We start from the raw sequence: 12229 nt of genomic DNA, 5'->3' as shown, positions 1-12229 counted from the left end.
TATGTGAGACAATAAATGAAGCGTCACTTCCGCTTCAGCCAGAGACGTGTGCATGGTCGATGCTGTGACATGGTGTCAGATAAGCGAACCAAACACCACCATGGAAGTCCTAAAGCCTCCTGGACCAATTAATTTTAAAGCATCGAATGCTGCCGATGCATGGGACAAGTGGGCTGCACGATTCTCCAACTACTTCAAGGCCTCTGAGCTCAAGAAAAAGAGACTCTGACGTGCAGATCACCATTTTGCCTGAATTGGTGGGACCGGACTCCCTGGCTATTCACAAGACGTTCTCCTTTGCTGAAGGTGACAATGTGAATGATTATGAGTTGGTGCTCCAGAAGTTCACGGATTACTCAGACCAAGGAAAAGCGTTGTATACGAGAGGTATCGTTTTAGGAAACGTGACCAGGAGGGTGAGACAATCGACCAATGGCTCATTGAACTCAGAACGCAAGCAGCCATGTGCGAGTTCGGACCTCAAGAAGAACTCATGATTTGAGATAAGATTGTGTTTGGTATGTGAGACGAGAGATCTAAGGAGAGACTTCTTTGGGAAGGTGAGGTCACACTGCAGAAAGATTTGGACATATGCCATGCCACTGAATAAAGCAGGCAGCAGCTCGTTGGCATGAAGGGTGCCAAGCAGCTCTATGCAGTGGATAAAGAGGCAACAATGGCACACCACCTTACCCAAGCAGGCCAAGGCCAAACCTGCAGCCAGAACCATGACAGCAGCTACACAAAGGCGACAGGAAAGCCTTACTCAGCCTGTGTGCGAGTACTGTTGCAAGAAGCACAGTCCTGGGCTGCGCAGGTGTCCAGCATTTGGCAAAACGTGTGCCAAGTGTGGAGGCAAGAATCACTGGGCAAGGGTGGAGGCACAAGAAGGGTATGTCTTCTGGATGCAGATCCCGAGAAAGGTACTGAAGAGTTTCTGGTCATAGATTCAGTGCTCATCGGTAACCTGGATGATGACGTCACCTGGCCTGCGGGCATGTGGCAAGAACAGCTTACAGTTGGCTAGAGTGTGGTGCTCAAGCTCAATACAAGTGCCCAGGCAAACGTAATCTTGATTGCTAAAATGACTATTGCAATGCCTGAGCAAACCATAACACCCACCAACGTCATTCTCACTGCTTTTGGTGATGGCAAGATTCAGCCATTGGGTACAACAGTGATTCCCTGCAAGCATAAAGGGCAGGACTGGATAATCAAATTCTATGTAACTGAGAAAACCACTTTTCTCATACTTGGGCAAAACGCATGTGAGAAGCTCGGCCTTATCAAGCATATAGATTCACTGCGTGCTCCACTGACCAAGGAGAGGCTGCTCGAGCAGGACACAAATGCGTTCACAGGCACTGCTCAGTACAAGCAGGAGTACAAAATTGAGCTGAATCCAGATGTCACACCGACTGTTCAGCCAGCCAGACATGTTCCCTACGCAAAGTATGAGAAGCTGAAAGACACTCTGGAGCAGCTGGAGAAACGTGGGTAGTGGCCAAGGTCGACAAGCCCACCGACTGGGTTAGTAACCTCATAATCACTGAAAAAAAAGATGGCCACATGAGAATCTGCCAAGACCTAAAGCCGTTGAACCGTGCAATCAAGCGAGAGAGATACACAATGCCTACACCAAGTGATGTGCAGAGACAACTACTAAACAACAAGGTGGTGTTCACAGTGATTGACATGGCAGATGGGTAGTGGCATGTGAAGCTGACAGAGAAGTCCTCCTACCTGTTTACATTTAATACACCCTGGGGAAGGATGAGATTCTGCCTCATGTCTTTTGGCATACTGTCAGCAAGTGAAATCATGCACAAGAGAAACCAGGAGGCCTTCAGCGACATTCCGGGTGTGCAGGTTATCGCCGACGACATGATCATTGCCACTGAAATCGTGGAAGAACATGACTAAATATTGCACAAGGTTATGCAGAGAGCTCGCCAACAACAGGTGAAGTTCAACAGGACCAAGGTACAGTTCCGAGTGCCCAAAGTGCTGTACATGGGCAACATCATCACTCCAGAGGGACTGACACCAGACAAGTCCAAGATTTGAGCAATTGCTGACATGCCTCCACCAAAAGACAAGCCAGCACTTCAGCGCCTGTTGGGCATGGTCAAATACCGGGCGCAATATATACCGAACGAGTCGGAGACCATGGCACCGCTCTGTGCACTGCTTAAGAAAGACACAGCCTGGAGCTGGGAAGTGGAACACACAAAGTCTCAACAAGGTCAAAGCAGCATTGGCAACAGAACCCGTTCTGAGGTACTACGACGTCTCCAAGCCGGTGACAATCCAAGCAGATACTTGCCAGAGTGGGCTTGGTTGTTGTCTGCTCCAGGAGGGTCGGCCAGTTCACCACGCATAAAGGTCCATGACGGACACTGAAAAGAACTATGTACAGATTGAAAAGGAACTGTTGGCAATCTGATACGCATGCCACAAATTCTACCAGTATGTGTACGGAAAGCCAGTGAATGTGCAGACAGATCACCACCCTCTAGAGTCTGGAGGCAATTTTCAAGAAACCTCTGGGCAGCGCGACTCCGTGACTGCAGAGAATACTTTTGAGATTACAGCACTATGAACTAGATGTGAGGCATGTCCCGGGTAAGTCCATCTATGTAGCCGACACACTGAGTCATGCATACTTACCTGGTGACCGATCAGACAACCAGATGGAGGATGACATAGAAGTCATGGTTCACTGCCTTGTGCATGACTTGCCAATGAGTGCCATGAGACAAAAGCAGATCCGAGCTGCAGCTGCTGAGGACCCTGACCTCCTGATGGTAAGGCAGGCAGCCATGATGGGATGGCCAAAAAAGAAGCACAGTGCGAGTGTCCTCCAAGACCACTGGCCGGTCAAAGATGAGGTTTCACATAGCTGACAGACTGCTGTGTGTTGGTGACTGCATTGCAATACCGAGCTCACTGACGAGTGAGATGCTGGCTCTGCTCCATGAGAGTCACATGGGAGCTGAGAAAATGAAAGCCAGGGCTGCTGGTGCTCTGTTTTGGCCCAACATGACTGCAGACATTGAACAGACAGTGGTCAACTGTGCAGTTTGCCTCAGCCATAGCAATGCACAGCCCAAGGAGCAGTTGAGACCACAACCCATACCTGAGCTTGCATGGCTGAAGGTGGGAGCCGATGTCCTCACATATCAAAGCAAAGACTATCTCCTGGTGGTTGATTACTGTAGCAAGTATCCAGAGGTGGTGAAGATCGAGGACAAGACTGCCACCACGGTCATCACTAAGATGAAGGAGGTCATGGCATTCATGACACGTCATGGCATTCCAGAAGAGCTCATGAGTGATAATATGCCATTTGACAGCCAATAGTTCAGGCAGTTCACATGAAACTGGGAAATCAAACGGTTGACATCCAGTCCTGGATTTGCCCAGTCCAATGGCCAAAGTGAACGTTTTATCCAAACCATCAAGGGGATTTTTTATTTATTTATTTTTTTTTTTTTGTATACCTTGGTCGAGGCTCGTATGAGAGCTAACACACAACTCACAGCAAGGAGGCATGAGACAAGAGGGGCGGGAGTGGAAGGGACAAAACAGTGGGGAACAGACACATTAGGTGAACTGTGGAAGGGAGAGGGATGGGGATGGGACGGGGAACATGGCGAAGAGAAGATGGACATTACAGGGACTTTCAGGAAGGAAAGCAGGAGAATTGAAGGAAGTGGGCTTGGGTGGATTATCGGGGTAGAAAAGATCGAGGATTTGGATGGGGGAAGATAAGAGGTGGTGGTGAACAGCTGTTTTGAAAGCCTGGAGGGAAGAATGGGAAAGAATAGAGTGAGGAAGTTTATTCCAAAGGCGGGAAAAAAAGAGGAATGAAAGAGTGAAGATGAGCAGTGATTCGTGATTTTGGTAGTTTTACCAGAAGGGGGTTGTTGGCGGACCTTGAGCGCCCTGTGGAAATGTGGTTGGGGCAAATCGCAGAGAGAGCAGGGGGGCAAGGCTGGAGAGGAGTCGGTAGAAGACAGAAAGACCACCGACTAACCTGCGGTGATTGAGTGAGAGGCCCAAAGACTCAGCTTCATTGCGGGAGATGCCAATGATCTTAAAAGCCCTGGTTTCGACAGCGTGAAGCCGAGAAAGGTGGGAGGCAGGAGCACCAGCCCAGAGGGGAGAGCAGTACTCCATCAGGCTACGGACAAAAGCTTTGTAAGTAGTCAGGAACTCAAGAGGAGCCGAGGAAGGACTTTGCACGACGGAGGATTCCCAGTCGGCGACTGGCTTTTGAGGCGAGGTTGGAAATGTGACTTTCCCAGGAAAGGTCATGGCAGATAGTGAGACCCAGAAGCTTGAAAGAAAAGACTTCTTCCAGAGGATTGTTGAGAAAGTGGATGGGGGGTTTGTAAACGGTCCTTTCGAAGAGACATAGTGAGAGTGTGAGATTTGTCTGGATTGAAAGACATGTTCCACGTGTTGGACCAGTTTGTGATTTTATCCAGATCTGCAGTGAGCGAAGAAGCTGCTGCTTGCGGTCTGAGGGATGACAGATGGTACGGCAGAGGGTGGAGTCATCGGCAAAGAGAAATAGAGGATTTTCCAGAGAGTCCGAGAGATCATTGATGAAAACCAGAAAAAGAACAGGGCCCAGAACGCTACCTTGAGGAACTCCAGCCTGCACAGGAAGAGGGGATGAAAGAACTCCATTTAGGGCCACACGTTGACTGCGACAGGAGAGGAAGTCTGCGAGCCATGAGTGGAGATGGCCTTGAATACCATGGGAAGAGAGTTTGGTGAGTAGGGCAGGGTGCCAGACTGTGTCAAAAGCACGTGATATGTCCAGGGATACGGCTCGGATTTCCTGTCTGGCATTGAGGACCTCCATCCATTGATGGGAGAGTAGAAGCAGCATATCCAGGGTAGAGTGACCTGGTCTGAAACCAAATTGATGATTGGAAATCAAGCCATTGGAGAAGAGGAAGGATTTCATGTCTGAAGCGATGATGGATTCCATAACCTTGCTGATGATTGGGAGAAGGCTGATTGGTCTGTAGTTATAGGGATCTGTTTTTGCACCTTTTTTATGCAGGGCAGTGATGTTAGCAGATTTCCAAGCAGATGGCAGATGACCTTGGGAAAATGAGAGGGTGAATAGAACAGAGAGAGGGTGAGCAAGAGCAGAAGAGCAGGCTTTGAGGACACGTGGGCTGATGCCGTCTGGACCGGTTGCAGAATCTGACTCGAGGTTTGAAAGCAAGCTCTCCACCTTGTCAGGAGAAAAGGATACAGAGTCCAGGGACAGTTGGGTGCGACTGGGTAAAGTGGGTAGAGATAGTGATGGGTTTGGGACACAAGATTTAGCTGCAAACACCGAGTTTAGACATTCAGCTTTATCACGTGTGGAATCAGCAGTGCGGCCATTTGAGGTAAGGGAGGGGATGGAGGGGGAACATACACCAGAAACAGATTTGATGATGAAGAAAGCTGATGACGATATTTACCTGGCACATCTGGAGTACCGAAACACCCCTGTCACAGGTACATCATTCTCGCCGGCACAGATCTTAATGAGCAGGACTCTGAGATCCAAGATACCAGTTACCAAGCAGCTGCTCAAACCAGCAATAGTAGATCCCAGAGCACAGTTGATGCAACAGAAGCTGAAACAGAGAGTCTATCGTGACAGATCGGCAAGATCGCTGGCTAACCTGCAGCCGAGTGATTCTGTTCGCATTAGGAGGAAGCACACCTGGCAGCCAGCCATCGTTCCCAAAGTGGATTCACACCCCAGATCATACTGCGTTGACAACGGCATCAGGAGTGGATTACTCAGCAACAGACGTCATCTGTTAAGAGCGAATGAGCCACCACCAGTTCTCATGACCCATGAAGATGACGTCATGACCCCTTGTGAGCAAAAACCTGTTGCGGCGAGCAATATGAGCAATACCACTCATGAAGACATGAACAGTGGAGCGGGTATGCCACAACCAGCTACACCTGTGAGAGAACATTACACACCCGACTGCACGCACACTGCAACACACATGCGTCCAACCGTGCAGCATACTAGACGAGGATGTGAGATTGTTAAGCTTCAGAAGTATAAAGATTTTGTTTGATAAATGCATAAACTTCTTGTAAACTGGTGTTGATGACCATTGCAGATTTGTACTGATATACCTGACATAAGAAGTTGGTGAAACTTTTACTCAAACTTGGTTTCTGGTGGCACTGCAAGCCAATAAGTAGTTGAATATGTTGCTAAAGCTTTGTGGACGCTGATTGTTCATTTGACAATGTATGATCTTACTCTTCATGAAGAAGGGAGGTGTTGTCAGAATGTGTATAGTGTTCCTTATGTGAGCCAATAAATGAAGCGTCACTTCTGCTTGAGCCAGAGACGTGTGCATTGGTTGATGCTGTGACCTAACCTTTGTAAAGCAAATCCGATAACCAAATGCTTTAGAAACAGGCGCAAGGACAAAGGAAAACCTGATTAGAACCTCCATAAGATGCAGGATGAAACTTTGCCATCACGGTACCCGTAACAGGTATGGCATGTCCACACGTCCGCGGAGAGTCAGTACAGATCCAAATCTACCCATATGTACCACGTCCATGTGTGCTGTAAATGTACCTCTACCTTGTAGTAATCATCGACTGCATATCCTGATAAAGACACAAACTGGACTGTGCGGTTTGGTCAGTGGCTTAAACACTCCAACGGAATGCCTGGCTTGGCAAGCGATTACCAATTACCCTCGATACAACTATGCATCCGGAAACGCCCGTGCAATGTCCAAAATGGACAAATCAACACTTTTTGAGGGGAATCGGAACTGCTGATGCTTTCAAATCTGGAGGCCAAAAAACATGTCGGATTCAGACCCGAGCGAGGTTACCCAGGAAACGCTTTAAGACCGCAAACTGCATATGTAATTGCTGAAAAAAAAGGACCCCAGTGGACTGTGCCGTCATGCATAGCAAAAGAAGGTTATGAAGTGCTTTCAGTCAATGAATTTACACCTTCTGCACATCCAATAATTTTTTTCTTCACTCAATATAATCGTCCAAACAGTAGAAAAAGTTAAGTTTAATGCTTTGCTTAAATAAATACACTAAGTTATAAAAATCGCTAATTTGTTAACATTTTCGGATTTTACTCCAGATTTCGACACTTATTTTGTTCACAAGATCCGATTCTCAAATCCGGCATAATATTTTGATTTATATACTTTAACTAGTCCGTGAGAGTAGATATTGTTTCCAAATCGAGGCATGCTTCAGAGGCCAAACAAAATGGCGGCTCCAGCAACCACAGAGGTCTGACCAAGATGGCGTGCCGCCATCTTGGTCCGGCTTATTTTGATTTTTCGTGATGAGCACCTCCTAAATTATCTTCAAACGGGGTGTTTTAATTAACCCAAACACCCAATTTTCACTCTCGCACTTCCTTGGAGTTTTCTTAGTATGCATGCAAAGTTTCAGGCTGCTAGGTTTTGTAGTTTTGGAGTTATGGAGGAGACGCAGACACACACACACGATTTTAGGATAATGTGCTGAAATTAATTTTGTCTTTTAAGCTGAAAATTAATTGCTTCTAATTGTAAGTGGGGTTAGGAAAGAGTTTGTTCTGCCTTTAAGACTGATGTATTTTCGTAGCACATTGAGGATTGACTATATTGTGCTCATCAGCTGTGTGAAATGCGATAGAAACCAAAATGAATAAATAATTTTACAGACATCTGCATAATCACTTAAATTTCGGTAATATTGGTACAATTGTCATTCTAAGTCTTTCCTTGAAAAATTAGAGCTACTAACCCTCTACAAGGCCTTTATCCATAGCTCAAAGGAGTACTGCTTTTTCACATGGGCTGGTGCTTCTTCGTAGCATCTGCCTCTTCTGCGTCCTGTGGAATCTAAAACACTCAGCATTCTTGCAATTTCCTGCAATGAGGCCTTTGCACAAGACGTGTTAATCACCTAATGTAGATACGTCAATGGCCTCTATTTTTTTTTATGCCAGTCTTGCTTCCTTCTCTCTAAGTCCTCTGACCCTGCCAAGTAGCTCCAAGATGCACACATTCTTCTAGGAGCTCACTCCTCACAAAAACGTTTTAGTTCCTCTCTTCTCCCATCTGTGTAACCACCTTCCTGAGGCTGTTCTATCCCACTTGTCCATTCAGGCTTTCAAGCAGGTGGTGATTCATCATTTCATGACATTCTATCCCTACCAAAATTTTATCCCCATTAACCTTTCTTCACTTATTTCCTCCCCCACCTCAAATTCATGAACTCTACCCATCCCTCCTTTTCTCTCCCTTAACCCCTCTTATCCCCCTGCCTTCGAGATGTTGTCACTTTGTCACGCAATAAAGAAAAGGTGAAGGACAGTCTGAAGAGAGCAAATAGAGCAGGTGGGTAGAACCTTTCCAAGATGGAGGGCCATAACAACTGTTATACTTGCTGCGGGTCAGGTATATGCTTGGTGATGTGTTTGCAATTTAAACAACACAGATGCAGATAAGTAATGTTACTTATCATTCTGACTGTCGTTGCAGGCACATATAAAAATGATTGCAATGTGACTAAACATCCTGATTTTTAATACAAACTGAAGAAAAATCATTTAAGAAATGATATACATTTCAATAATAGTCATAATACTAATAACTTTTTCGAAGTAACTTGCCTTATGTGACTTCTGAGATTATTTCCTTTTGATGAGAGTGGTGGCCATGCTGGGTGGAATACTTGTTGTTACTCCTCTTTTGTTGTTTTTGAATTCAGTGATAATAGCAATGTAAAATATTGAACGGAATTTAATCACACGGACCAGATCAGAACATGTCACGGGCTGGATCTGACCTGTTGGCAGGATGTTCCCCATGCCTAAGATAAGGGATAAGTGAGCGCAGCAGAGTGGGAATTGTGAACATGGGCATTGTTTTCATCTGGACCCATCACCGAGGTAGTGGCAAGGGTAGCCAGAACTTTCTCTATTTTATTGTGACAAACTGACAGCGTCTAGTCAAGAAGATCGTGAGGTGTTAGGGGTTAAGGTGATCCCAAAGAGGGATGGGTAGGGTAAACGAGCATTGCCCCAGAGCAAGGCTCATATATCCTACCCTATTGGATTGATGTTGGCTGTTTGGAACACAGTCACCATAAATCGAATAAACACGAAGGGTGCAAAAACAGCTCTTCTCAATTACAGGCTGGTTAGCTTTCTTCCAATTCTAATCAAACTCATGGAATTTATAATCACAGCTGCCATGAAGTCTTTCCTTTTCTTCATATGGCATGATCTCTGACCCAGGCAGGCCATTTTGGATATGCTGCTACTGTTCCTTCAACAATGACTGGAGTGCCAGAATCTCAAGGCCACTCTGTTCATATCTCTGGCCTTTGACACAGATTGGCACCCTACTCTGTCAACATTTCCTGTGGAATAATATAATGTGTCACATGGAACCTGAAGACCAATTCACCTTCTTCAGCTATCACCTGTTGGGCAAAATGAACTGATTGGCAGTGTTGTCCCACGAGATTGAGCCAATCAGCTTTACTCTCTCATGGTAGGATAATCTAATACAATTTAACCTCTCAGCCCATGTAGTCGAGGACAAATTTTGAAAAAAGGGCTTAAAAATGGTAGTTGGAAGCATTCCATGATAATGTATGGCATTCAGGCTCACTTTGTATTTTAGAACGTGCTGATCTTGAGTAAAGTGTTTGATTTCCACATTCGATTCTGAGTTTTTAACCCTTTAAAATGGCCGACTCAAAATAACTAACATAATTCTATTTTGTTTTTGTGAAAGAGTCCGTCATAACTTCAACAATCCTCATTTCAAAAAGATCTTTCGGTTTGCTCAGGTTTTATTGGCTAAATAATTCAACTACAACACGCAACAGACTGTGATAATTTAGAATATGTATTAGCCCCATGTCCACGACAATTCAAAATGACCACTGAGGCAGTATCCATCCATCCATTGGGATCATACTCTGTGCAGAGCGTTGGTGCTGCCTAAGCAGTCTCCTTGGCTATTAGGCACTATCCTGGACGGGTCACCACTCCAACACAGGATACCAGCAAGCTGGCACTCATTTTACTGACCTCAGAAGGATGACAGGCAGAGTCAACGCCACCTGGTATTACGTCAACAGCCGAGGGGGAGTTGAACTCAGGATCCAAGGACACCAAGCCCACCACCCTAACCATTAAGCCAACACCAGGCATAGTACTTCATGATTGAAAATAAATGACACAAGAAGGCTTTTCGTTTCAATTTCTCAGCAGCTGACAGGCCAAAAGTAATTCAGTCTCCTACATTCCCCCAAATAATGAGGTAATTTACCCCTCCAAGATGACCAAAAAACACCACTCCTCCCTCCCCCAAACACCAAAGAAATGAAGTATAAAGCAATGCTATATGACAAGTTCCGTGAAGACTGGTATTTAATTTCAGAGAAATTACATATAAAATCAGGTTTATTTTGTTTTTTGTTATATTTTGTATTCCTTGTTGAGGCTCGTATGAGAGCGAACACACAACGCATAGCAAGGGGGGCATGAGACAAGAGGGGTGGGAGTGGGAAGGACAAAACAGTGGGGAACAGAGACAGTAGAAGATCTGTGGTAGGGAGAGGGATGGGGTGGGGATGCACAGGATATACAAGATGGACATTACAGGGACTTTCAGGAAGGAAAGCAGGGAATTTGAAGGAGGTGGGTTTGGGGTGGATTAACGAGGGTAGAAAAGATAGAGGATTTGGATGGTGGATGATAAGAGGTGGTGGTGAACAGCTGTTTTGAAGGCCTGGAAGGACGAATGGGATTGAACAGAGTGAGGGAATTTATTCCAAAGGTGGGAGAAAAGAGGAATGAAAGAGAGAAGGTGAGCAGTGATTCGTGATTTTGGTAGTTTTACCAGAAGGGGGTTGTTGGCGGACCTTGAGCGCCCTGCGGAAATATGGTGGGGACAAATCGCAGACAGAGCAGGGGGGTGGGGGGGGTGAGACCGGAGAGGAGACAGTGGAAGACAGAAAGACCACTGACCTGCCTGCGGTGAGAGAGTGAGAAGCCCAAAGACTCAGCCTCATCGCAGGAGATGCCAATGAGAAGGAGAAGCAGGACCAGTCCAGTGGGGAGAGCAGTACTCCATCAGGCTGCAGATGAAAGCTTTGTATGTGGTCAGGACCTCAGGTGGGCCGAGGAAGGACTTTGCATGATGGAGGATTCCCAGTCGGCAACTGGCTTTGGAGGCCAGGTTGGAAATGTGTCTTTCCCAAGAAAGATCATGGCAGATAGTGAGACCCAGAAGCTTGAAAGAAAGGACTTCTTCCAGAGGATTGTTGAGAAAGTGAATGGGGGGGGGGGTCTAAATGGTGCTTTCAGAGAGACATAGTGAGAGTGTGAGATTTGTCCGGATTGAAAGACATGTTCCACGTGTTGGACCAGTTTGCGATTTTACCCAGATCTGCGGTGAGTGAAGAAGCTGCTGCTTGCCGGTCTGATGGATGACAGATGGTACGGCACAGGGTGGAGTCATCAGCAAAGAGACAAAGAGGATTTTCCAGTCAGAGAGATCATTGATGAAAACCAGAAAAAGAACAGGGCCCAGAATGCTGCCTTGAGGAACTCCAGCCTGGACAGGAAGAGGGGATGAAAGAACTCCATTTCGGGCCACACGTTGACTGCGACAGGAGAGGAAGTCTGCGAGCGATGAGTGCAGATGGCCTTGGATACCATAGGAAGAGAGTTTGGTGAGCAGGGCAGGGTGCCAGACCGTGTCAAAAGCACGTGATATGTCCAGGGATACGGCTCAGATTTCATGTCTGGTATTGAGAGCATTAGCATTGAGAGCAACAACATCCATTGTTGGGAGAGCAGAAGCAGCATATCTAGGGTAGAGTGACCTGGTCTGAAACCAAATTGATGATCGGAAATCAAGCCATTGGAGAAGAGGAAGGATTTAATGTCTGAAGTGATGATGGATTCCATAACCTTGCTAATGATTGGGAGAAGGCTGATTGGTCTGTAGTTGCAGGGATTTGTTTTAGCATCTTTTTATGCAGGGTGGTAATGTTAGCTGATTTCCAAGCAGATGGCAGATGACCTTGAGCAAATGAGAGGGTGAATAGAATAGAGAAAGGGTGAGCAAGTGCAGTGGAGCAGGTTTTTAGGACATGTGGGCTGATGCCGTCTGGACCGGTTGCAGAATCT

At 46.3% G+C, this 12229-nt stretch overlaps 1 protein-coding gene across 1 annotated transcript in view; it reads left to right on the top strand.

Moving 5' to 3' along the window:
- The window catches only part of LOC147032827 (uncharacterized), a 159923-nt gene that overhangs the window by 43783 nt on the left and 103911 nt on the right, over positions 1–12229 (top strand). The gene's annotated exons all lie outside the window — the stretch shown is intronic.

This window comes from Eptatretus burgeri, chromosome 2, assembly GCF_056783735.1.
Source record: "Eptatretus burgeri isolate ZD-2024b chromosome 2, Ebu_testis_v1, whole genome shotgun sequence".
Classification (NCBI taxonomy): Eukaryota; Metazoa; Chordata; class Myxini; order Myxiniformes; family Myxinidae; genus Eptatretus; species Eptatretus burgeri.
The sequence above is the reverse complement of the archived record's forward strand: the minus strand, read 5'-3'. Positions and strand labels throughout refer to the sequence as shown.